At 49.3% G+C, this 25,059-nt stretch overlaps 1 protein-coding gene across 6 annotated transcripts in view; it reads left to right on the top strand.

Moving 5' to 3' along the window:
* Positions 1 to 25,059, top strand: part of LOC149436080 (F-actin-monooxygenase MICAL2-like) — a 202,306-nt gene that overhangs the window by 22,653 nt on the left and 154,594 nt on the right. The window contains exon 1 of one of the 6 annotated variants that reach the window (XM_089662077.1): positions 9,507 to 9,656. The exons of the other annotated variants lie outside the window; for them this stretch is intronic. The gene's annotated coding sequence lies outside the window, so the exon portion shown is untranslated. Of the gene's footprint in view, positions 1 to 9,506; positions 9,657 to 25,059 lie in introns of those variants that run through there. 6 annotated transcript variants of the gene reach the window in all.

Genomic DNA, 25,059 nt, shown 5'->3' with positions numbered 1-25,059 from the left:
AGGAGATGATGTTTGGTAGGTGTAGGAGATGACATTTGGTGGTTGTAGGAGAAGATGATGTTTGGTGGTTGTAGAAGATGATGTTTGGTGGTTGTAGGAGATGACGTTTGGTGGGTGTAGGAGAAGATGACATTTGGTGGGTGTAGGACATGACGTTTGGTGGTTGTATGGGGAAGATGACGTTTGGTGGGTGTAGGAGATGATGTTTGGTAGGTGTAGGAGATGACGTTTGGTGGGTGTAGGAGATGACGTTTGGTAGGTATAGGAGATGACGTTTGGTGGTTGTAGGAGATGACGTTTGGTAGGTATAGGAGATGACGTTTGGTGAGTGTAGGAGAAGATGACATTTGGTGGGTGTAGGAGAAGATGACGTTTGGTGGGTGTAGGAGAAGATGACGTTTGGTGGTTGTAGAAGATGACGTTTGGTAGGTATAGGAGATGACGTTTGGTGGGTGTAGGAGAAGATGACGTTTGGTGGTTGTAGGAGAAGATGACATTTGGTGGGTGTAGGAGAAGATGATGTTTGGTGGTTGTAGGAGAAGATGATGTTTGGTGGTTGTAGGAGAAGATGACGTTTGGTGGGTGTAGGAGAAGATGACGTTTGGTGGTTGTAGGAGAGGATGACATTTGGTGGGTGTAGGAGAAGATGATGTTTGGTGGTTGTAGGAGAAGATGACATTTGGTGGGTGTAGGAGAAGATGACATTTGGTGGGTGTAGGAGAAGATGATGTTTGGTGGTTGTAGGAGAAGATGACGATTGGTGGGTGTAGGAGATGATGTTTGGTGGTTGTAGAAGATGACGTTTGGTGGGTGTTGTTTTGTGTAGCGCTCACCCCCGAAGGAATTAAGGGAACCCTTTGTCCCTATCAGGAGCCTCGCGCCCCTGATCAGGGTAGAGGTCCTTACTTCTGTCCTTACTTCAGTGATGAGCCATATATATATATTGGATCCACAACACACCAGTACACCTTGTGGGAAGTTTTATAACAGATTTAATAAGAGAGGTAAAGCTCTGCAAATAGACTGAAAATTGGAAAATATCAGTTAAATGCACTGAATACACAAACCTTCTAGAATTGGCACAATCATATCAATAAACACAATATTCATGTATATACGTATATACAGGGGCAGACTGACCATTTGAAAACTCGGGCACTGTCCGAGGGCCCGGGGTCAGTAGGGGGCCCCATGAGATGCCCCTGGTACCTTTTTCATAGGCTTTTTTGAGTTTGGGCAAGGACACAGGGGCCCCATGATCCCCTATTGCCCGGGGGCCCCATGAGTTGTCAGTCCGCCCCTGCGTATATACCGGTATAGCTATAGATCAGAATGAACCCCCCGCAGCTATAGCAGCAATATGTCCCCAGCTACACTGACATCTCTTTAGGCTCAGTCCCAAATTCACTTGTATACTGTAGGACTGTAACACTGTGGGGTTTATTTACTAAAGCTGGAGAGTCAAAAATCAGACTCCCTTCTGCATAGAAACCAATCAGCTTCTAACCTCAGCTTGTTCAATGAAGCTTTGGCAATGAAACCTGGAAGCTGATTGGTTTCTATGCAGAAGGGAGTCTGATTTTGGACTCTCCAGCTTTAGTAAATAAACCCGTGTGTCTATGTGTTGCACAGGCCTGTGTTAGTGAATCGGTGGAGCGCTCTTAAGGACTGACATGTCACAGGTTAGCAGTCCTTCTATGAAGAACAGTCTCCAGGGTTTAACTCCTTGAAGGGCTGATGACTGATGCTCTGTCTCTCTGGCTACTTTTTTCTGTTGTCCATTGTTGGTGCTGCACAATCTGTGAGGTGCCTCACCTGGGATGGTCACACGCCTCCTCTGCGACTTCCAACACTCTGACCTCTCTCTCTGGTGGGAGTCGGTAACTGCCGTCGGTGACTGGTACCAATCATCAGTTGCTGCTGACTTCAGCTGCTGTAGATCACCATTGTCATGCCCGAGGGCCCAGGGTCAGTAGGGGGCCCCATGAGATGCCCCTGGTACCTTTCATAGGCTTTTTTGGGGGGTGGTTTGAGTGTGGGTGAGGACACAGGGGCCCCATGATCCTCTATTGCCCGAGGGCCCCATGAGTTGTCAGTCCGCCCCTGCTGCAGACTAACTCCCATATGTCCTCTGCAAAGGCCCACGTGGCTCTGCTCCCCCGCCTTGCAAAGCCTCCTGGTCCCTGTAGTCCTGTGCAGTATAAAGTTCCATTGTCTGCCTCTGTGATGAAACTACAACTCCCACAAACACTCCAGTATTGCTGAGAGCTGAGCCAATCAAACCCTTTCTGACAACATGCAGTCTTAAAAGGGAAACAGCAATGGCCCCGCTACATTTGGTATTATATACAGTTAACCCTTTGATTGCCTCCAAATGTTAACCCCTACCTCCACAGTGCCATTAGTACAGTGTCAGTGGGTTTTTTTTGGAACTGATCCCTGTATTGGTGTCACTGGGGATGTCAGTTCCCCTCAGCGTCAGAATGTCTGCCGCAGTCTTGCCATAAGTCACTGATTGCCGCCATTATTTATTTATTTCAGGTACTTATATAGCGCCGTCAATTTACGCAGCACTTCACATATATATTGTACATTCACATCAGTCCCTAACCCTCAAGGGGCGTACAATCTAAGGTCCCTAACTCACATTCATACATTCACATACTAGGGACAATTTAGACAGGAGCCAATTCACCTACCAGCATGTCTTTGGAGTGTGGGAGGAAACCCACGCAGGCACAGGGAGAACATGCAAACTCCAGGCAGGTGGTGCCTTGGTCGGGATTCGAACCAATGACCCCAGTACTGCTAGGTGGAAGTTCTAACCATTTAGCCGCTGTGCTGCCTATATTAGTATTATTTAAAAAAAAAAAAAAATTCAAGTACCTATACTGCCACTTGGTGGTGCGGGTAGGGCACGTGCGCGCCCCCTACCAGGAAATAAAAAAATCACGTATATATACACTGAAGGGGTTAACTGTGTGCTGTTTAACTAGGGAGGCGGACTGACAACTCATGGGGCCCCCGGGCAATAGGGGATCATGGGGCCCCTGTGTCCTTGCCCAAACTTAAAAAAGCCTATGAAAAAGGTACCAGGGGCATCTCATGGGGCCCCCTACTAAACCCCGGGCCCTCGGGCAGTGCCCGAGTTTCCAAATGGTCAGTCCGCCCCTGCTGCTTTGTATTGTTCTGCTATGCAGTGTGCTGGAGCTGACAGGGGAGAGATCTGTATTGTTTACATACAGACCTCTCCCCTGTCACTTCGTCAGCAATTGCTGGGTGCCGGCGGAGAATCTCCGGCAAGATGAAGCCGCCAATGGCAGTGCGGGTAGGGCACGCGCACGCCCCCTACCCGGAGATACAAAATCATGTGTCTATATACGTGATTTCGCACAGCCGTGCCGCCCTGTAGCTGTAGGGCGGCCGGCAAGCAGATAGAGAAGAAAATGTTTCTTTCCAAAGTTCGATTGTGACTCACGAATAGCAGTCCTTCCAGGAACCGAGTCCTCTCTGTGTCATTGGAACAACAGGGGGAGGGGTGGCATCATCTGCCAGGTTGGCTATACATGGTGGGTGATGGTTCGGGTCTGACCACGGCGTGGACTTTGCTACCATAAAGGTGACACATAGAAGCGGGATCGGTGGCAGGAGGGCAGAAGGGCAAATATGGCGGCATCAGGAGGTGCTGCTGGAACCACACCTGGGCCTAAGGGCATATGGCTGTGTGCCCAGAGGTGCTCACCAGCCTGGATCTGCCAGTTTTTAAAGAACTCTTCACCACGCTCTATTAACGATGAAACAATCGACATTAAAAACAAAAAACGCAAACAAAAACCTGCCATCGCTAGTCCGTCCTCTGTACACTACGAAACATGGAGGAAGCTCCAAGGTGTCCTGAACCCGCTCTTAAACCCCAAAGCGAACATTTATTCCAGTATATCAATACTTAGATGGCCGCATTACTTTTCTTTCTTCTATTTTTATCTGGCGATCCGGCCAGTAAGTTTTTTTATTTTTCAAAAGCACAAGCTCTCTTCCAGATATATCAGTTTGCAGAGATGAGACAAACCATTTACCACTGACGGGGGTGCTTACAATGATCAGAATGCGGCGCGGTTCGTGTGCAAATCACATGCGATACTCTGCACCGCATTCGTCTGAACCCCCTCAATGTCCAGGCTGGGGGCTTATCCGGGATCTGGGTTTAGAGGAAGAGCTGAGGACATCTAGTGGCTGAAAACAACAACTGCAGGAGAAATCTCCAGAGCGAAGGTGAACGAGGCAGCAAAAGCTGTTTTTTGTGATTTTACCTTTTAATTCGTTATTTTTGCTTTCATTTGAATCTGGAAGAAGGATGAGGAGTCGGAATTCCAGCACTCGGCCCGCCTCTTATCGCGGTACATTGACCGAGGCTCAGAAATCCGACAACGGCAGAGACGGCGTTATCTGAGCGGCATACCACCGCCCTGCGATCGATGCGACAAAGGACGGAGCTATCGGTGCTGCTCGATGAAAACGTTTGTCAGCCCGTCAATAGTTCAGAGGAACCTGAGCTGAAAACAAACAATCGCATTCCGTCAATAATCCTGCAGGCCGCCAGATAACATTGGCGCTGTTTAGTGGCGATTGATTGGAAGGTGTAGAAAATGCTGTCGTCTTGCCGCGTTGCAGGGTGTCACAAGACAACACGATGGATCAAAATGAAGAACTGTTAATGGCCAAAACTATAAAATATTCAAACATTTAAAAAATTTTTTTATTATATCTGTAGTTTTCTATCTGGCCAGTAGGTGGTGCTGCAGTTTCCTTTTCACATCTTCAGCTTGATTTCCTTTCAGCTGTGCTGAAGAAAGCTATTTCTTTCTCTATCATTTCTTTCTCCATCATTTCTTTCTCTTCTTTTCTTTCTCTATCATTTCTTTCTCTATCAGAGGTGTCAGGCATAGGGAGCTGCACAGTGGCCTGATGTGCTATCTTTTAACCCATAATGCACTGAGCCCGAAGGCTGGGTCCACACATATGTATTTAATGGAATCCCAGACCACTATGCCAACATACGTGTGTGTCAGCACTCCGCAATGCACCAGCGGTATCAATGGCATGCGAGCGCATTGTACAATAGGGCCCAACGCACGGCGGCGCACCACAGCGCATATACCGTGCAGTTTTTTTCCATCCGTGGTGCGTTATCAGCCTATTCGCAACATTACTATGTGCTGCGTTTCAAACCCATTCAGTTTTTCCTGTGACCCCTCAAGGCAGGCCAGATGCAATGACAGCTTTATCTTCAACGGCCATGATCTGCCTGCATTGCATAGAGAGACACAGAGGCGCGATAATGTGATCGCTGTTGGCCCCTCCCACCAGCCAGGATCTGATGGCATTGCATAGAGAAGCACAGTAAGCTGAGCCCTGTTGGCAGTGTCGGAACAAGGTCATCTAGCGCCCAGGGCGAAAATGCCAAATGGCCCCCCCCCTCCTCTCAAAAAAGAAATAATTCAAGTACTAATCTCCACAAGTACTACCTAAGCAAAAATTCCCTTATCTAGTCAAAATTCTCCCTAAACAAAAAATGTATCCTCTTCTAGTACAGATCCCCCCTCCCAGCTCAAATCCACTCCCTCACCAAATCCCCCTTCCTAGCACAAATCCTCTACCCCTCAGATTTTCCACTTCTAGCACAACCCCCCCCCACCCCGCTAGCACTAATCCTCCCCCCAATTTCCCCTCCTAGCACAAATCCCTCCAGCACAACCCCCCCCCCTCTAGCACTAATCCTCCCCCCAATTTCCCCTCCTAGCACAAATCCCCCCAGCACAACCCCCCCCCTCTAGCACTAATCCTCCCCCCAATATCCCCTCCTAGCACAAATCCCTCCAGCACAACCCCCCCCCTCTAGCACTAATCCTCCCCCCAATTTCCCCTCCTAGCACAAATCCCCCCCCCAGCACAACCCCCCCCTCTAGCACTAATCCTCCCCCCAATTTCCCCTCCTAGCACAAATCCCCCCAGCACAACCCCCCCCTATAGCACTAATCCTCCCCCCAATATCCCCTCCTAGCACAAATCCCTCCAGCACAACCCCCCCCCTAGCACTAATCCTCCCCCCAATTTCCCCTCCTAGCACAAATCCCCCCAGCACAACCCCCCCCTCTAGCACTAATCCTCCCCCCAATATCCCCTCCTAGCACAAATCCCTCCAGCACAACCCCCCCCTCTAGCACTAATCCTCCCCTCAATTTCCCCTCCTAGCACAAATCCCCCCCCCAGCACAACCCCCCCCTCTAGCACTAATCCTCCCCCCAATTTCCCCTCCTAGCACAAATCCCCCCCCCAGCACAACCCCCCCCCCAGCACTAATCCTCCCTCCAATTTCCCCTCCTAGCACAAATCCCCCCCCAGCACAACCCCCCCCTCTAGCACTAATCCTCCCCCCAATTTCCCCTCCTAGCACAAATCCCCCCAGCACAACCCCCCCCCCAGCACTAATCCTCCCCCCAATTTCCCCTCCTAGAACAAATCCCCCCAGCACAACCCCCCCCCCCAGCACTAATCCTCCCCCCAATTTCCCCTCCTAGCACAAATCCCTCCAGCACAACCCCCCCCAGCACTAATCCTCCCCCCAATTTCCCCTCCTAGCACAAATCCCCCCAGCACAACCCCCCCCAGCACTAATCCTCTCCCCAATTTCCCCTCCTAGCACAAATCCCCCCCCAGCACAACCCCCCCCCTCTAGCACTAATCTTCCCCCCAATTTCCCCTCCTAGAACAAATCCCCCCAGCACAACCCCCCCCCCTAGCACTAATCCTCCCCCCAATTTTCCCTTCTAGCGCAAATTCCCTCCTCCCAGCACAAATCCCCCCTCCTGGCACTAATCCTCCCCCAATTTCACCTTCTAGCACAAATTCCCCCCTCCCAGCACAAACCCCCCCCCCCAGCACTAATCCTCCCCCCCAAAATCCCTCCTCCTAACACAAATCCACCCTCCTAGTACAACTCCCTCTCCAAATCATCCCTTCCAGCAAAACCCCCCAAATCCCCAACTGCACCCAGGGCAGGTGCCCCTCCTGCCCACCCCTTGTCCCAACCCTGCCTGTTGGTTCCTTCCTCTATTCATGATCTTCCTGAATTGCATAGAGAAGCACAGAGACCCAGTGATAACATCCCTTGGATTAAAATAAGGCTCTTGAGAGGAGTACTGAGGCAGGGTGCTGTGATGTTTTCAGGAAGCTATGTGCAGCACCCTGCTAGCCCCTCCCACCGGCCATGATCTGCTTGCATTGCATAGAGAAGCACAGAGGCCCAGTGATGACATCACTGGGAATAAAATAAGGTACATAAAGAAAATGGGAAGGTTGGATTTGAAAATGTCATTATCATGTTGATGGGGAGGAACCAGGGAAGGAAAAATATAAAGGAGATTAAACCTCAGTAAGGCATGTGATTGGGTGACCCGCAGGACGATTCCCGCCGGGCGGGTCAGTTGCGTTTTCTTTATTCTCTTCATTGTACTTAAAGTATATTTCTTCCCATTTGTCTGCAATGATGACATAATTATACTTTTCTATAATCCGACCCGAAATCTGATATCATAAAGATTTCCTCTGCGATTGTCTTTCATCGTCGCTCCGATTGGACGCGCTCCGACACGTTTCAGTGAAAAAAGAAGACGAAAATAAACAAAATACCTTTAAGTAATTGGCCGGATGATTACACCTGTAATTCCCATCACGCGGAAATAAACGTTCGTACTTCACACTGACAGTTCACGCGGCCGATCACCTCCAGGACTTACATTCTTCCTGTATCATGGAGGTGACAAATAAAAGGCTGGCGGGGTTCTAGCACGGCGCTACTGAAACGCAACGGTCAGACGCGCCTTGGAATGCATTCGTTTTTCATGTATGTGCGTTTGTAGTGCGTTGGTGCTGAGACCGAAAATGCACCCCGACTGCATCAAGTATTGTTGGGTGTACACAGGGCGGGTGCTATTTAGTGCCCTCAGCGACACCAGCGTCTTGTACCCCCTCCCCTCAAAAAAAAAAAAAAAATTCACCTGTAGTTCTTCTTCACCCCTCCAGCACACATCCTCTTTCCCCTCAAATTTTCCACCCTTGTATAAATCCTCTCCCCCAAGTCCCCCCTCCTAGAATAAATCCCCCCTCCTAACACAACCCCCCCAATCCCCTCTCCTGGCACAAATCCCCCCATCTAGCACAAATCCCCCCAAATCCTCTCTCCAAATACCCCCCCAATCGCCCATCCTCGCATAAATCCCCCCAATGCCCCCTCTTAGCACAAATCCCCCCAATCCCCCATCCTCACAAAAATCCCCCCCAGCATAAATCCCCCCAATCTCCTCTCCTAGCACAAATCCCCCCCTCCTCGTATAAATCCCCCCTACCCCTCTTAGCACAAATCCATCCTCCTAGTATAAATCCCCCCTCTTAGCACAAATCCCCCCTCCTCGTATAAATCCCCCCTTCCCCTCTTAGCACAAATCCCCCCTCCTCGTATAAATCCCCCCTCTTAGCACAAATCCCTCCTCCTCGTATAAATACCCTCTCCCCTCTCCAAACACAAATTCCCCTAATCTCCTCGCACAAATTCCCCCCCCAATCCTCCATCCTCACAAAAATCCACCCAATCCCCACTAGCACAAATGCCCCCAAATCCCCCTCCTAGAACAAATTCCCCATCCCCTCTCCGAACACAAAGACCCCCAATCCCCCCTCCTAGCACAAATGCCCCCCAATCCCCCATCCTAGTACAATTCACCCCCCAATCCCCCCTCCTTGCACAAATCCCCCTTAATTGCACAAATGCCCCCCAATCTCCCCTCCTAGCACAAATGCCCCCTCCCGGCACCAATCCCCTATCTTCAATCCTCCCATCTAGAACAAATTCTCCTAAACCCTCCAGATTACCCCTCCCAGCATAAAATCCTCCCACTTTACCCTAATCTCCCCCCATTTTAGCACAAATTCCCCCCTCCCCCTATCCTGCCATGGCAGAGAGTAGGGGAACCAGCGGCCGTGGCTGCGCCCCAGGTGGCAGTGAGCCCCAGGCAGCTGCCCAGTTCGCCTCGTGGTAGCGCCGGCCCCGGGTGTACATGCACTTTAAGACACCTGTGTACACCCACACAGTGCTGACACCGGGCACACGATGCTCCAGCACCCATCACACACAGGGCAGGGATGACACATCCCGAAATAATGTCTGATCCAGTCCCCCCCCCCCCCATGATGATGCAGCATGCCTCCTGCCTATGTAAGCGCCATCCTTACAGCAATAAAGCTCCCCACATCCCACAGAGTCACTCTATAAAAGTCACATCATCACAGGAGCCCGTGCTGAGTGCAATCACACTGTCCTGACCCCGGCTCTGCCTGGCCCTATCGCACCCAGCCGTTGTCACCACTCCCTGCCCTGAGTGACAGAGCGGAGGGGCGGGGCGCTGACAGCCAGCCGACTGCCCGGGAGTGGATTGGCTGCACGCAGGCGGCCACGCCCCCCGCCCCACTCCCAGCACACACAGAGCAGTGCGGTGAGAGTTGAGCTGTCAGTGAGCGCTGCCTGCGCTGGGATCTATAGAGAGCCGGGACCCTGGTGAGACACTGCGGATGCATGCTGACCTGGATGGGGGCTGCTCATGGTAAGCAACCTGCTCCTCTCTCTGCCTGTTCAGGGACAGCACCCAGCTGTGACCAGGGACAGGGGCACTTCCAACAGGGACTGGGGGGGAGGGCATGCCACCTGCCATTGATTGGGGGTGCCCCTGATTGAGGGTGCTTCTGCCTCTGATTGAGGGGGTCCCTACCTCTGATTGGAGTGTTTTTGCCTCTGATTGAGGGGGTCCCTGTCCCTGATTTGGGGTGCCCCTGCCTCTGATTGGGTGTCCCTACCACTAATTGAGGGGCTCTCTGCTTCTGATTGAGGGGGTCCCTGCCTCTAATTGGGGGGACCTCCGCTTGGGGGTGTCCCTGCCTCTGATTAAGAGGGTCTCTGCCTCTAGTTGGGTGTACCCCTGCCTCTGAATGAGGGGGTCCATGCCTATAATTTGGGTGCCTCTAATTGAGGATGTCCCTGCCTCTGGTTTTGGGTACCCCTGCTTCTAATTGAGGGGGTACCTGCCTCTGGTTGGGGGTACCCCTGCCTCTGAGGGGGTCCATGGCTCTAATGCCTCTGAGGGGGTCCCTGCCTCTAATTGGGGGTACCTCTGAGGATGCTCCTGCCTCTGATTGGGGGTGCCTCTGAGGGGGTCCCTGCCTCTAATTGGGGGTGCCTCTGATTGAGGGAGTCCCTGTCTCTAATTGAGGGTACCTCTGAGGGGGTCCCTGCCTCTAATTGGGGGTGCCTTCTATTGAGGGTGCTCCTGCCTCCTATTGAGGGGGTCCCTGTCTCTAATTGGGGTGCTTCTGATTGAGGGGGTCCATGCTTCTGATTGAGGGGGTCCCTGCCTCCTATTAAGGGGGTCCCTGTCTCTAATTGGGGTGCTTCTGATTGAGGGGGTCCATGCTTCTGATTGAGGGGGTCCCTGCCTCCTATTGAGGGGGTCACTGCCTCCTATTGAGGGGGCCCCTGCCTCTGATCCACCTTACAGGGTCACTAGATCCCTTCTCAGGAAATGATTCCTATTTGCTGTGCACAGGCTGGTAATCTATAGGGTATTGGGTTACATAACACCTCCTGCTTGTGCTTTCCTGTCCTGGGGGACAACAAGGGGGGTCCCTGCTGTGCTGGTGGGTCCTGGAAGTCCTTGCAGGTTGGATCCAGCACTTTGGAATGAATCTCTGATCTGCAGTTCATTGTACTTTGTGCTCCTGAGGGTGCAGGGGGGCAGGATCAGCACACAAGTGTTCCTAGATCTGGTAAATAAATAATGGGGGGGGGGGGGGTACAGGGGACACTCAGCTGATGTAGAACTACATAATACCTCCCTATGGTCTCCTTAACAGGGGGTGGTGTCCTGTAGTACACTGAGATAGCAGGGAACAATGTAATATGTAACAGTGGGGGTGTTCTGTAATACACTGAGATAGTAGGGAACAATGTAATATGTTTCAGTGGGGGGGGGGGGGGTGTTCTGTAGTACACTGAGGTAGCAGGGAACAATATAACAGGGGTGTTCTGTAGTACACTGAGGTAGCAAGGAACAATGTAATATGTTTCAGTGGGGGTGTTCTGTAGTACACTGAGATAGCAGGGAACAATGCAACAAGCATCATGGGGAAGTGTTCTGTAGTACACTGAGATAGCAGGGAACAATGTAAAATGTAACGGGGGAAGTGTTCTGTAGTACACTGAGATAGCAGAGAACAATGTAACCGGTAATAGGGGGAGGTGTCCTGTAGTACACTGAGATAGAAGAGAACAATACAACAGGGGGAGGTGTTCTGTAGCACACTGAGATAGCAGGGAACATTGTAATATGTTACAGTGGGGGTATTCTGTAGTACACTAAGATAGCCGGGAACAATGTAACATGTAACCGGGGGGGATGTTCTGTAGTACACGGAGATAGCAGGGAGCAATGTAACCTGTAATAGGGGGAGGTGTCCTGTAGTGCACTGAGATAGAAGGGGGCAATATAACATGGGGAGGTGTTCTGTAGCACACAGATAGCAGGGAACAATGTAATATGTTACAGTGGGGGTAATCTGTAGTACACTGAAACAGCAGGGAACAATGTAATGTAACTGGGGGGTGTTCTGTAGTACACGGAGATAGCAGGGAACAATGCTAACATATAACAGGGGGAGTGTTTTGTAGTGATAGCAGAGCACAATGCTACCTGATAACAGTCCAGAGGCAGAGAGCACAGAATGTTATCAGCTCTTGTTGAACAGACATCATAAAACACTTTTGATGGGATATTTAAAGTAGAACTGAAGGTAAAACTTTTTTTTTGTTACATTTTGGGTAGGAAGGAGAGGGACTAGAACCCCCGTCAGGTCTTATTGCTGCCTGTGTCCCCGCTAAGGAGATTCACCCTCTCTATTTGTCCTGGTGATCATTATCGCCAAACGTGAAAGCAAATCCCGCGGGATGGGTTGTCATTAGAACAGGAAAAGAGGGGAAATCTTCTAATGGGGACACGAGCTCTGGTGACAACCTTGGACTTCCATCACTTTAAAGAGATTTCCTCTCACTTCCTTTTTTTGCCTACGGGACAGGAATCAAAAGGAAATCTCCCCAATAGGACACAGATGGCAAAAAAAAAAATAACCCTCCCTTTACTTTAAAGACAAAACTGTTTCTTCAAGGGATATTTTTCAAGACTGCAGTAGGGGGCTGATTTGTGTCAAGAAGACCTTTGTCAACACAGTGAAGAACTACACAGGCACCAGGATTTACAATGATTGTGCCATCTCTGAGCAGCATTTCAGTTCAGGAGGTGATCCTGGATGATGCCTGAACAAAGATGGCGCCATGGTTCTGGAGGGAGAAGCAGGTGGAGGCGTTGTCAGGGGGAGTAATGTGATCTCAGTGAGAGGCAATACATACTTGGATGTTACTTCGCATACATGTACATATATTATTATTATACAGGATTTATGGCGCCAACAGTTTGCTCAGCGCTTTACATAACGGGAGACAATACAGCAACAATACAGTTCAATACAAGAGGGACAGGAGGGCCTGATCCTGGGAGCTTACAATCTAGGAGGGAGGGGCTAGTGGTACAAAAGGTAGTAACTGTGGGGGATGGACTGGTAGGAGGAGTAGAAGATTCCATTATTAGCTGAGGCAGGATAGGCTTCTCTGAAGAGAGAGGTTTTCAGAGAGCAGAGTAGGAGATAGTCTGATAAATTGGGGTAGAGAGTTCCAGAGGATTGGGGAGGCTCTGGAGAAGTCCTGTTATATGCTATAATGACAGTGTTACTGATATAACAATCACAATGAGTCCTCCTGCACGCGGGACGTCTTTACAGCGGCTGTTCTTGGCTTTTGGCATTTTTTTTCTACAGCCAGCAAACCCCCCGGCATGTTCTCCTACGCGTCCATCCCCGGCGTGTTCTCCTACGCGTCCATCCCCGGCGTGTTCTCCCACGCGTCCATCCCCGGCGTGTTCTCCCACGCGTCCATCCCCGGCGTGTCCTCCCACGCGTCCATCCCCGGCGTGTCCTCCCACGCGTCCATCCCCGGCGTGTCCTCCCACGCGTCCATCCCCGGCGTGTCCTCCCACGCGTCCATCCCCGGCGTGTCCTCCCACGCGTCCATCCCCGGCGTGTCCTCCCACGCGTCCATCCCCGGCGTGTCCTCCCACGCGTCCATCCCCGGCGTGTCCTCCCACGCGTCCATCCCCGGCGTGTCCTCCCACGCGTCCATCCCCGGCGTGTCCTCCCACGCGTCCATCCCCGGCGTGTCCTCCCACGCGTCCATCCCCGGCGTGTCCTCCCACGCGTCCATCCCCGGCGTGTCCTCCCAGGATTGATAAATGTGGCATTAGATGTGTATTGGCGGGTGGTAGGATGTTACCTGTATAACAGTTCGCATTGTAATACCTCCAGATGTGTCACATTGCAACAGAGGCAATGTATTGTTAGCTGTGGCATGACATCTGTAGTAGGTGTATTATATTGCTATCTGTGCTATTATACTTGTGGTGGAGGAATTATGTCGTTAAATGTGAAATTACACATGTAGTAGAGGCATTAGGATGGTAACTGTGGCATTGTATCTGTAATAGAAGCATTATGCGGCATTACATCTGTAGTAGAGGCACTATGCGGCACTGTACCTGTAGTAGAGGCACTATGCGGCACTGTACCTGTAGTAGAGGCATTATGCGGCATTACATCTGTAGTAGAGGCACTATGCGGCACTGTACCTGTAGTAGAGGCACTATGCGGCACTGTACCTGTAGTAGAGGCACTATGCGGCACTGTACCTGTAGTAGAGGCACTGTGCGGCACTGTACCTGTAATAGAGGCATTATGCGGCACTGTACCTGTAGTAGAGGCACTATGCGGCACTGTACCTGTAGTAGAGGCACTATGCGGCACTGTACCTGTAGTAGAGGCACTATGCGGCACTGTACCTGTAGTAGAGGCAATGTATTGTTAAATGTGGCAGCACATTGGCAATACAGATGATGCTAACTATGGCTTTACATTTGTAGTAGAGGCAATGTATTGTTGTAGTAGAGGCAATGTATTGTAGTAGTAGAGGCAATGTTATGGCAGTACACCTTTAGTAGTGACTTTATATTGTGAACTGTTGCATTATACATGTGGGAGGGGCATTGTGTGGCTAACAGAGACGGTATATTATGCCTGTAATCTAATTGTTATATTATTATATGGGCCATTATTTTTATCCTGTAGCAGATCATTCTATTCTACCTGTAGAAAATCATTCCATTCCGCCTGTAGTAGATCATTCTATTCTACCTGTAGCAATTCTATTCTGCCTGTAGAAGATCATTCTATTCCGCCTTTAGCAGATTATTCTATTCTAGCTGTAGTAGATCATTCTATTCCGCCTGTAGTATATCATTCTATTCCTCCTCTAGTAGATCATTCTATTCATCTGTAGCAATTCTATTCTACCTGTAGAAGATCATTCTATTCTACCTGTAGCAATTATATTCTACTTGTAGAATATCATTGTATTCTACATGTAGCAGATCATTCTATTTAATCTGTAGAAGATCACTCTATTCCACCTGTAGCAGATCATTCTATTCTACTTCTAGTAGATCATTCTGTTCTGCCTGTAGTAGATCATTCTATTTAATCTGTAGAAGATCACTCTATTCTACCTGTAGAAGATCATTCTATTCTACTTATAGTAGTTCATTCTATTCTACCTGTAGCAATTATATTCCACCTGTAGTAGATCATTCTGTTTCATCTGTAGAAGATCACTCTATTCTGCCTGTAGCAGATCATTCTACTCTACCTGTAGCAGATCATTCTACTCTACCTGAAGCAGATCATTCTACTCTACCTGAAGCAGATCATTCTACTCTACCTGAAGCAGATCATTCTACTCTACCTGAAGCAGATCATTCTACTCTACCTGAAGCAGATCATTCTATTCTACCTGTAGCAGATCATTCTACTCTACCTGTAGCAGATCATTCTACTCCACCTGTAGCAGATCATTCTATTCTACCTGTAGCAGATCATTCTATTCTACCTGTAGCAATTATATTCCACCTGTAGTAGATCATTCTATTTCATCTGTAGAAGATCACTGTATTCTACCTGTAGCAGATCATTCTACTCTACCTGTAGCAGATCATTCTACTCTACCTGTAGCAGATCATTCTACTCCACCTGTAGCAGATCATTCTATTCCACCTGTAGCAGATCATTCTATTCCACCTGTAGCAGATCATTCTATTCCACCTGTAGCAGATCATTCTATTCCACCTGTAGCAGATCATTCTATTCCACCTGTAGCAGATCATTCTATTCCACCTGTAGCAGATCATTCTATTCCACCTGTAGCAGATCATTCTATTCTACCTGTAGCAGATCATTCTATTCTACCTGTAGCAGATCATTCCACTCTAGCTGTAGCAGATCATTCCATTCTACCTGTAGCAGATCATTCTATTCTACCTGTAGCAGATCATTCCACTCTAGCTGTAGCAGATCATTCCACTCTAGCTGTAGCAGATCATTCTATTCTGCCTGTAGCAGATCATTCTATTCTACCTGTAGCAGATCATTCCACTCTAGCTGTAGCAGATCATTCTATTCCGCCTGTAGCAGATCATTCTATTCTACCTGTAGCAGATCATTCCACTCTAGCTGTAGCAGATCATTCTATTCCACCCGTAGCAGGCCATTCTATTTGCCCACTGTGGCCGGTGACAGGTGATCTCCTCATACAGTTCAGGTTCTCTTTCTGGTTTCTGGTTCCTCAGCATCATTCACTTCCCAATAAATCATTTATTAATGGGCTTTGTGTATTTAACACACATGAAGCCTCCTCCTGTCTCTGCGGCACCCAGCTCCTCATCCCCCCCCCCAGACACAGGGGGTGTCCTCTTACACAACACCCCATCTTCTCATTGCCTATTCTCAGCTCCTGTGACATCACAATGACTAATTCCTCATCCACTTCCTCTGTGTCTTCATCCGAAATGATCAGAGCCGAGAACAGAGAGAACCATTTCCAGAAGCGGAGAGATCCGGGAAATGATTTATCAGTAAATAGGTAGCTGTGTGAATTATTATTTTTCTGATTTTCTGGACAAAGTCTGAATATGAGGGATGGCGGGAAGCAGTTCCAGGTTTGCAGACGTCTCTCCTCTCAGGATGGGAAATCAGTCATCATTTATAGAGAAGCAGGATGTTATTTTACAGGGAAGGGCGGCGAAATCACAAAATCCCGCTAATCAACCCGCTCTTTCCTTTTCTAGCAATATGTGAACTGCTCACTTACATCCTCAGTACCTGATAACCATGCAGACATTGCTGCTGCTTCATGCTGAGTGGCAGTGCAGCTCATGCAGGAGCAGAGCAGGGAAGCTCCAACTCACTCATTGCAGCTTATGTTGCTAAGATCGCTGTCTTCTTTTTTATTGCTTCAGAACCTCTTCTCATTAACATGTGTGCAATGCGTGTGACTGCAGGGGTCATATAAGAGATCGCTACTGACTGAAGGGATTATTTAAGAGATCCCAGGTGACTGAAGGGGTCAGATAAGGGATCTCAGGTAACCAAAGGGGTCAGATAAGGGATCCCAGGTGATCAAAGGGGTCAAATAAGGAATCCTGGGTAACCAAAGGGGTCAGATAAGGGATCTCAGGTTACCAAAGGGGTCAGTTAAGGGATCTCAGGTGACCGAAGGGGTCAGATAAGGGATCTCAGATGACCGAAGGGGTCAGATAAGGGATCTCAGGTAACCAAAGGGGTCAGATAAGGGATCACAGGTAACCAAAGGGGTCAGATAAGGGATCTCGGGTAACCAAAGGGGTCAGATAAGGGATCTCAGGTAACCAAAGGGGTCAGATAAGGGAACCCCGGGTGACCAAAGGGGTCAGATAAGGGAACCCCGGGTGACCAAAAAGGTCAGATAAGGGAACCCCGGGTGACCAAAGGGGTCAGATAAGGGAACCCCGGGTGACCAAAAAGGTCAGATAAGGGAACCCCGGGTGACCAAAGGGGTCAGATAAGGGAACCCCGGGTGACCAAAGGGGTCAGATAAGGGAACCCCGGGTGACCAAAGGGGTCAGATAAGGGAACCCCGGGTGACTGAAGGGGTCAGATAAGGGATCTCAGGTGACCGAAGGGGTCAGATAAGGGAACCCAGGTGACCGAAGGGGTCAGATAAGGGAACCCAGGTGACCGAAGGGGTCAGATAAGGGAACCCAGGTGACCGAAGGGGTCAGATAAGGGAACCCAGGTGACCGAAGGGGTCAGATAAGGGAACCCAGGTGACCGAAGGGGTCAGATAAGGGAACCCAGGTGACCGAAGGGGTCAGATAAGGGAACCCCGGGTGACCAAAAAGGTCAGATAAGGGAACCCCGGGTGACCAAAGGGGTCCGATAAGGGATCCCGGGTGACCAAAGGGGTCAGATAAGAGAACCCTACTGTGACTGTAGGGGTAACCTAGAGTATCCCAGGTGTCCAAAAGTGTCAAATAAGGGATCTCATGTGACCGAGGGGGTCAGATAAAGGATCCAAGGTGAACAAAGGGGTCATATAATGGGCTGCGCAAACTGTTGGGGCTCTAAAAATCCGATATAATAATATAAGGGGTCCTAGGAGACCAAAGGATTCATATAGGACATCCTGGGTGATCTAAGGGGTCATATAGGGGGTCCCAGGTAACCTTAGTGGTTATATGGGGGGTCCCAGGTGACTGCAGGGGGTCATAAAAGGGATCCCATACAATATTGTAGTTTAATGTTATTAAATTGCCTTTCCTTTTCAATCTGCAGCCGCTGTAACATTCTGTAAAATGCAACGAATTTGGCAACCTGGGGACTTTCTGTATACCATTGGTGACTGCAGGGGTCATATAAGGGATCCCAGGTGACTGCAAGAGTCTCATAAGGGATCCCAGGTGACTGCAGGGGTCATATAATGGATCTCAGGTGACCTAAGGGGTCATATAGGTGATCCCTGGTGACCTAAGGGGTCATATAGGAGGTCCCAGGTGACCTAATGGGTCATATAAGGGATCCCAGGTGTCCAAAGGGGTCATATAAGGGATCCCAGGTGACTGCAGGGGTCATATAAGGGATGCAGGGGTCATATAAGGGATCCCAGGTGACTGCAGGGGTCATATAATGGATCCCAGGTGACCTAATGGGTCATATAAGGGATCCCAGGTGACCTAATGGGTCATATAAGGGATCCCAGGTGACCTAATGGGTCATATAAGGGATCCCAGGTGACCTAATGGGTCATATAAGGGATCCAAGGTGACTGCAGGAGTCATATAGGCCATCCCAGGTCATCTAAAGGGTCATATAGGGGTCCCAGGTAACCTAAGGGGTCATATAAGGGATCCCATACAATACTGTAGTTTAATGTTATTAAATTGCCTTTCCTTTTCAATCTGCAGCCGCTGTAACATTCTGTAAAATTCAATGAATATGGCAACCTGGGGACTTTCTGTATAGCATTGGTGACTGCAGGGGTCATGTAAGGGAACCCTGGGGACTGCAGGGGTCATAAGCGGGACCTGAGGAGATCATATAAGGGATTCTACACAGGGGTCATATCAGGGATCCCAGGTGACCGAAGGGGTCATATGAGAAATCCCTCTCAGCCTAAGTGAGGGATCCCAATCGATATTGTAAATTAATGGTATTACAATGATCTTTCCTTTTCATTCTGCAGTCGCTGCATTGTGCAATGAAATTCAAAGCAATCTGGAGGTGTCCTGGTGTGGAGAACGCCTCCAAAAAATGTCACTTCCTCCTTGTGTGATTGGCTCACTGATTTTCCCAGAAATCTGCAGAGATACAAGTCAGATTTTAGGCATCCCCTGCAATAGGAAAATCAGTTTTGGTGAGATGCTCTGCGTGGGTTAAATACTTCTTAAGGGAGGTAGACCGTGCAACTTTTCTCATTGAAACACTGAGAGTGCATCAGGTGATTATAATGAACCACCCCCCCCCCCCCCCCCCATTCAGAGTCACTCTGCACAGGACATGGGGAAACAAACAGCTATTTCACTATTTCTTTAGAGCAACAAAAGGTAATAATCTGCTACAAAGTTTGCTACGATCCCTGCAATGTACATTGGTCACCCAGAGGGGAATATTAATATAAATATTTTTATTTTTCAATAAAACTGGAGTTTCTCTTTAGGGCCGGTTTACACTATAGAAACGAAATCCAGATGTGTTCCAGATGTGTTTCCGCATGCGCCTTTTTTGATGCGTTTTTGATGTGTTTCGGTGCATTTTTGATGCGTTCTACTTCATTTTTTGCCCTCTTTTTCTTCAAGCTAAATAGGGACATTTGCGTTCCAGTGCGTTTTTGATGCGTTCCTGTGCAGGAAAAATGCAGCTTGTTCTACTTTTTTTTTTTTTTTCTGCAACTGGAACGAACCCGGAACTGAAAGCGCTGATGTGAACTATGACATTGTCCACCATATAACCTGCTTTCTGTGCGTTTTGGATGCAGAAAATAGCAACTGAAATGCATGGAGTGTGAACCGGCCCTTTAAAGGAAGCCCTGCTGGAGGAAGATGTAGGAGTCTGGTATGACATTGCTGGCCGACTCTGGTTTCAATACTGAGTTGGAACAAGCATGTAACCAGTAAAGCCTTGATCGCTGACTTCAGCATTGGCTGCATTTAATTGCTCTGGACCAGCCTCCTGGTAGTGACAACGGTGGGCTATGCCTGTGCAATATGTGTCAGCGAGGGCGCTTGTAGCCTCCACCCAGGTGACAACTCAGGAGCACTTTATTCAATAAAGCGGGTTTGGTCGTTTATCCAGGTACCACATCCCAAACAGTAAACTATAAACCTTTCCACTTCTATAAGGACTGTTCAGGGACCAAAGTGAGTCAAATCTTATCAAACGTGTTTTATGACAACGAAGTCTTAGAATCAAAGAAGAACATATAAAAGAGAGATTTGTGATAGTCTATTGGTCATAGCCGAAGATCATCCGCCATACAGAGCCTCAACCAGACCTCATATACTGACATGACAATGTGTTCCCTGCATACAGTATATTGTTACATTGTAGCTACATCCATTTCCATGCAAAAGTGCTGATTTCTGTAGTGGGGGGGACTCTCAACGTGTTTCCCAGATTCAAAAGATTTGCTCAGGAGATACAAAAGAGGTATAAATAATTCAAATATAAATATAGAAACAACCAGTCATGCTATGAATGAGAAAAAGACCAGGTGACTGCGGAGGTCATATAATAGATCCCAGGTGACTGCAGAGATCATAAGTAGATCCCAGGTGACTGCAGAGATCATACAATAGATCCCAGGTGACTGCGGAGATCAGATAATAGATCCCAGGTGACTGCGGAGATCATACAATAGATCCCAGGTGACTGCGGAGATCATACAATAGATCCCAGGTGACTGCGGAGATCATACAATAGATCCCAGGTGACTGCGGAGATCATACAATAGATCCCAGGTGACTGCGGAGATCATACAATAGATCCCAGGTGACTGCAGAGATCAGATAATAGATCCCAGGTGACTGCAGAGATCAGATAATAGATCCCAGGTGACTGCAGAGATCATACAATAGATCCCAGGTGACTGCGGAGATCATACAATAGATCCCAGGTGACTGCGGAGATCATACAATAGATCCCAGGTGACTGCGGAGATCATACAATAGATCCCAGGTGACTGCGGAGATCATACAATAGATCCCAGGTGACTGCGGAGATCATACAATAGATCCCAGGTGACTGCGGAGATCATACAATAGATCCCAGGTGACTGCGGAGATCATACAATAGATCCCAGGTGACTGCGGAGATCATACAATAGATCCCAGGTGACTGCGGAGATCATACAATAGATCCCAGGTGACTGCGGAGATCATACAATAGATCCCAGGTGACTGCGGAGATCATACAATAGATCCCAGGTGACTGCGGAGATCATACAATAGATCCCAGGTGACTGCGGAGATCATACAATAGATCCCAGGTGACTGCGGAGATCATACAATAGATCCCAGGTGACCAACGATGTCATATAAGAGATTCCAGGTGACTGCCAAGATCATATATTAGATCCCAGGTGACCAACGGGGTCATATAAGAGATTCCAGGTGACTGCAGGGGTCATATAATGGATTCCAGCTGACCACAGAAATCCTAAAAGAGATCCCAGGTGACTGCAGGGGTTATAAAAGAGATCCCAGGTGACTGCAGTGGTCATGTAAGAGATCCCAGGTGACTGCGGGGGTCATGTAAGAGATCTCAGGTGACTGCGGGGGTCATGTAAGAGATCTCAGGTGACTGCGGGGGTCATGTAAGAGATCCCAGGTGACTGCGGGGGTCATGTAAGAGATCCCAGGTGACTGCGGGGGTCATGTAAGAGATCCCAGGTGACTGCGGGGGTCATGTAACGGATCCCAGGTCTCCACAACTTCTAAAGTTGATAGTCTCTGGTAACTTACACTTAGGGACCTCCGTGTAAAACATTTGCTGTGTGAAAGCCTCAGTATTCGTACATCCATCAAAAATAATCCCTGCAATTTGCTTACTATCCAGTCTCCCCGGACCCCGCATTCACTATATCCGCTCTCCCCGGACCCCGCATTCACTATATCCGCTCTCCCCGGACCCCGCATTCACTATATCCGCTCTCCCCGGACCCCGCATTCACTATATCCGGTCTCCCCGGACCCTGCATTCACTATATCCGGTCTCCCCGGACCCTGCATTCACTATATCCGGTCTCCCCGGACCCTGCATTCACTATATCCGCTCTCCCCAGACCCCGCATTCCCTGTATCCGGTCTCCCCGGACCCCGCATTCACTATATCCGGTCTCCCCGGACCCTGCATTCACTATATCCGGTCTCCCCGGACCCTGCATTCACTATATCCGCTCTCCCCGGACCCCGCATTCACTATATCCGCTCTCCCCGGACCCTGCAATACCTTTTTCTCATCAGTAGTATATAGCAGTCTTGTGCCTTCTATCAGTGTCCAGCAGAGCACTGGTTAAAGCTTGTAGGAGGAGTTTTCATTCCGCTCTAAGAGGATGCAGAACCCCTGAGCTTCTGTCTGGACAGTGCTGATTAGCCCTGTGCTGATCACATGCACTCTCCCAAGAAAAAAAAAACTTTCTAGTAATGCACACAAAACTGAGCATGTGCAGATTCTCCCCAAGGCTTTGTTCTATCAGCAGATGGATTGGGGACAGTAGAAGGGGAGGATCAGAGAAGAAAGGATCAAACAGCCTGTTTTACACAATGCGGAGGATTAACCCCTTCGGTTCCACAGTGAGTATAACAAGCATGCTTTACTGCATCTACAGACTGATTGTACTGTTGTGGGTTTAGTACCGCTTTAAGCTCCCATTAAAAATGAACAACACCACAATGCTTGTAGAGTGGGTGTTACTGCAACATGGACGTCCAGATGGGTTCCTCCATGATACATGTCATGAGATTGGATCCAATGTATCTTCCGGGTGTAGAACACGTCACCAACACATACATGAGATTCACATGGAGGGACGTCTTCCCGTGTCATTGTGAATCTCGCGCTCTCCTCTGATTGCATATTTCTGTCTATATGAAGCTATCTCAGGAATTCGCACCCATAATACCCCTATGCACTCCGCCTCGGATTCCTAGAAATGCATCGTCTTCACGTTCGTACGCCTTCAGAAATACATCAATACTAACTGCGTCCAACTGATTCGTTCACCCACATTGAATCCTGGGTGAAAGGGTCACCCCCCCCCCCCCCCCCCCCAGACTGTGCTCCTCTCCCGGTCTGCAATGGCTTACTCTGATTTCACTGCACACTGTGAGCTTCTCACCATGTGCATTAGAAGCTGCAGATAGAGCTCCGCCTCATTTCCTGGCTGGTGGACATCCAGCATCATCTAGTTCTTTCCTCCCCCCGCCTGACTGTCCCTGGCCCCACCCCTTTCATTCATTGGATCACAGAGGTCACAGGAGGGCATCATCTGCCTAGAAACACCCACTCTTCCAGTCTGAAACCCATCCATCAAGGACTTTTAATATTTGCATAACTCCTCCCAAGATCCGGCCCACTTCTTGTATCCGGGCCGAGGGCTCTTGAGAGAAGTATTAAGGCAGGGAGCAATATATAGCACCCTGCTGGCCCCTCCGACCGGCTATAATTGGCCTCCATTGCATAGAGAAGCACAGAGGCGTCCCTAGGGTTGGTGTCACCCGGTGCTGTAACACTTGGTGACACCCCCTCCGACGATCCCCGCAGAATGGATCAGATTTGCGGATTGAGAATACTGGATCGGACTCCGATTCATTATGCTCCCCAATCCGCAGATCCGATCCATCCTGCGGGGATCATCAGCTTTCTTTGCAACTTACCTTTTCTTGGAGCCGGTCCGGTGTCACCCCGTATAGGTTGCATGCCGACAATCCCGGCAGGATGGATCGGATCTGCGGATTGAGAATAATGGATTGGAGTCCGATCCATTATCTTCCCCAATCCGCAGATCCGATCCATCCTGCCGGGATCGTCAGCATGCAACCTATACGGGGTGACACCGGACCGGCTCCAAGAAAAGGTAAGTTGCAAAGAAAGTCGACGATCCCCACAGGATGGATCGGATCTGCAGATTGAGAATAATGGATTGGAGTTCGATCCATTATCCTCCCTAATTCGCAGATCCGATCCATCCTGCGGGGATCGTCGGAGGGGGTGTCACCAAGTGTTATTGCACCGGGTGACACCAACCCTAGAGACGCCCTGATCCTGCCGGGATAGTCCGCAGGCAACCTATACGGGGTGACACCGGACCCGCTCCACAAAAAGGTAAGTTGCAAAGAAAGTCGACGATCCCCGCAGGATAGATCAGATCTGCGGATTGGGGAGGATAATGCATCGAACTCCAATCCATTATTCTCAATCCGCAGATCTGATCCATCCTGCGGGGATCGTCGACTTTCTTTGCAACTTACCTTTTTGTGGAGCGAGTCCGGTGTCACCCTGTGCGGTCGGTGTCACCCGGTGCGGACCGCACCTGCCTCGGGACGCCACTGCACAGAGGCCCAGTGATGACATCACTGGGTCTGAAATGAGGGGATGTGATGGGAAATAGGTTTTATTAAAAAATGTCACCAGTGAAGACCAAATATAAGCAGAACAAACTTTAGCTTTCGGTCTGAGTACAGATTTTGGAGTCACTGATTAAATCCAGCGCACCCTCTGATCACAGCAAAGGGCCCGGCGCTATCATGGACTTTTGGTTTTTTCTGGGAAGCTGAGCAAAGGTCTGCACAGATCTCGGACACTTGTACACCGCCACAGCCTATGTGTCATACAGGAGCCTGAGTCACGGGTACATGGAGGTAGGGTGATGGCACCTCCGACATGTCATCTGGCTGTGTCGGTTTCCTTCTCCAGCAGAGACATGCTTTACATGCCAAAGGATTTGTAACTCTGACTATCCAGTCCTGAGATTTACACAGCTCTGCCACACAGCACAGCCAGGCCAGTGACCAGGATTTTCTCTGCTGCCCTTAAACAATACAGCTTAGTCAGCTTCTCGCCCCCAGCCTGTGATTGGACAATGCAGGAGCAGCAGTACTTCACATCTCTGATCTCTCTACCTGCTGCTTCTGTCATCATGTTCCTTGGCACCACATATGCAGCACTGCTGATTGGCTCCCAGAGCTGCCCCGCCTTCTTTACATGCCCTATAGCATGTAAGAGACACATTGCATATCTTACAATATCCCTACATGAGGGTCCCCATCAGCATCCCCCTTACATCAAGTTCTCTATCAGAGTCCCCCCTTACATCAGGGGCCCCATCAGAATCCACCTTACATCAGGATCCTCACTAGTGCCCCCCATACATCAGGGTCCCCATTAGTGCCCCCCATACATCAGGATCCCTATTAGTGCCCCCCATACATC

This window comes from Staurois parvus, unplaced genomic scaffold (assembly GCF_062004578.1).
Source record: "Staurois parvus isolate SC_StPar_1 unplaced genomic scaffold, SC_StPar_1.0 ptg001426l, whole genome shotgun sequence".
NCBI lineage: Eukaryota > Metazoa > Chordata > Amphibia > Anura > Ranidae > Staurois > Staurois parvus.
Note: the sequence above shows the minus strand (reverse complement) of the source record. Positions and strands in the feature narration are given on the sequence as shown.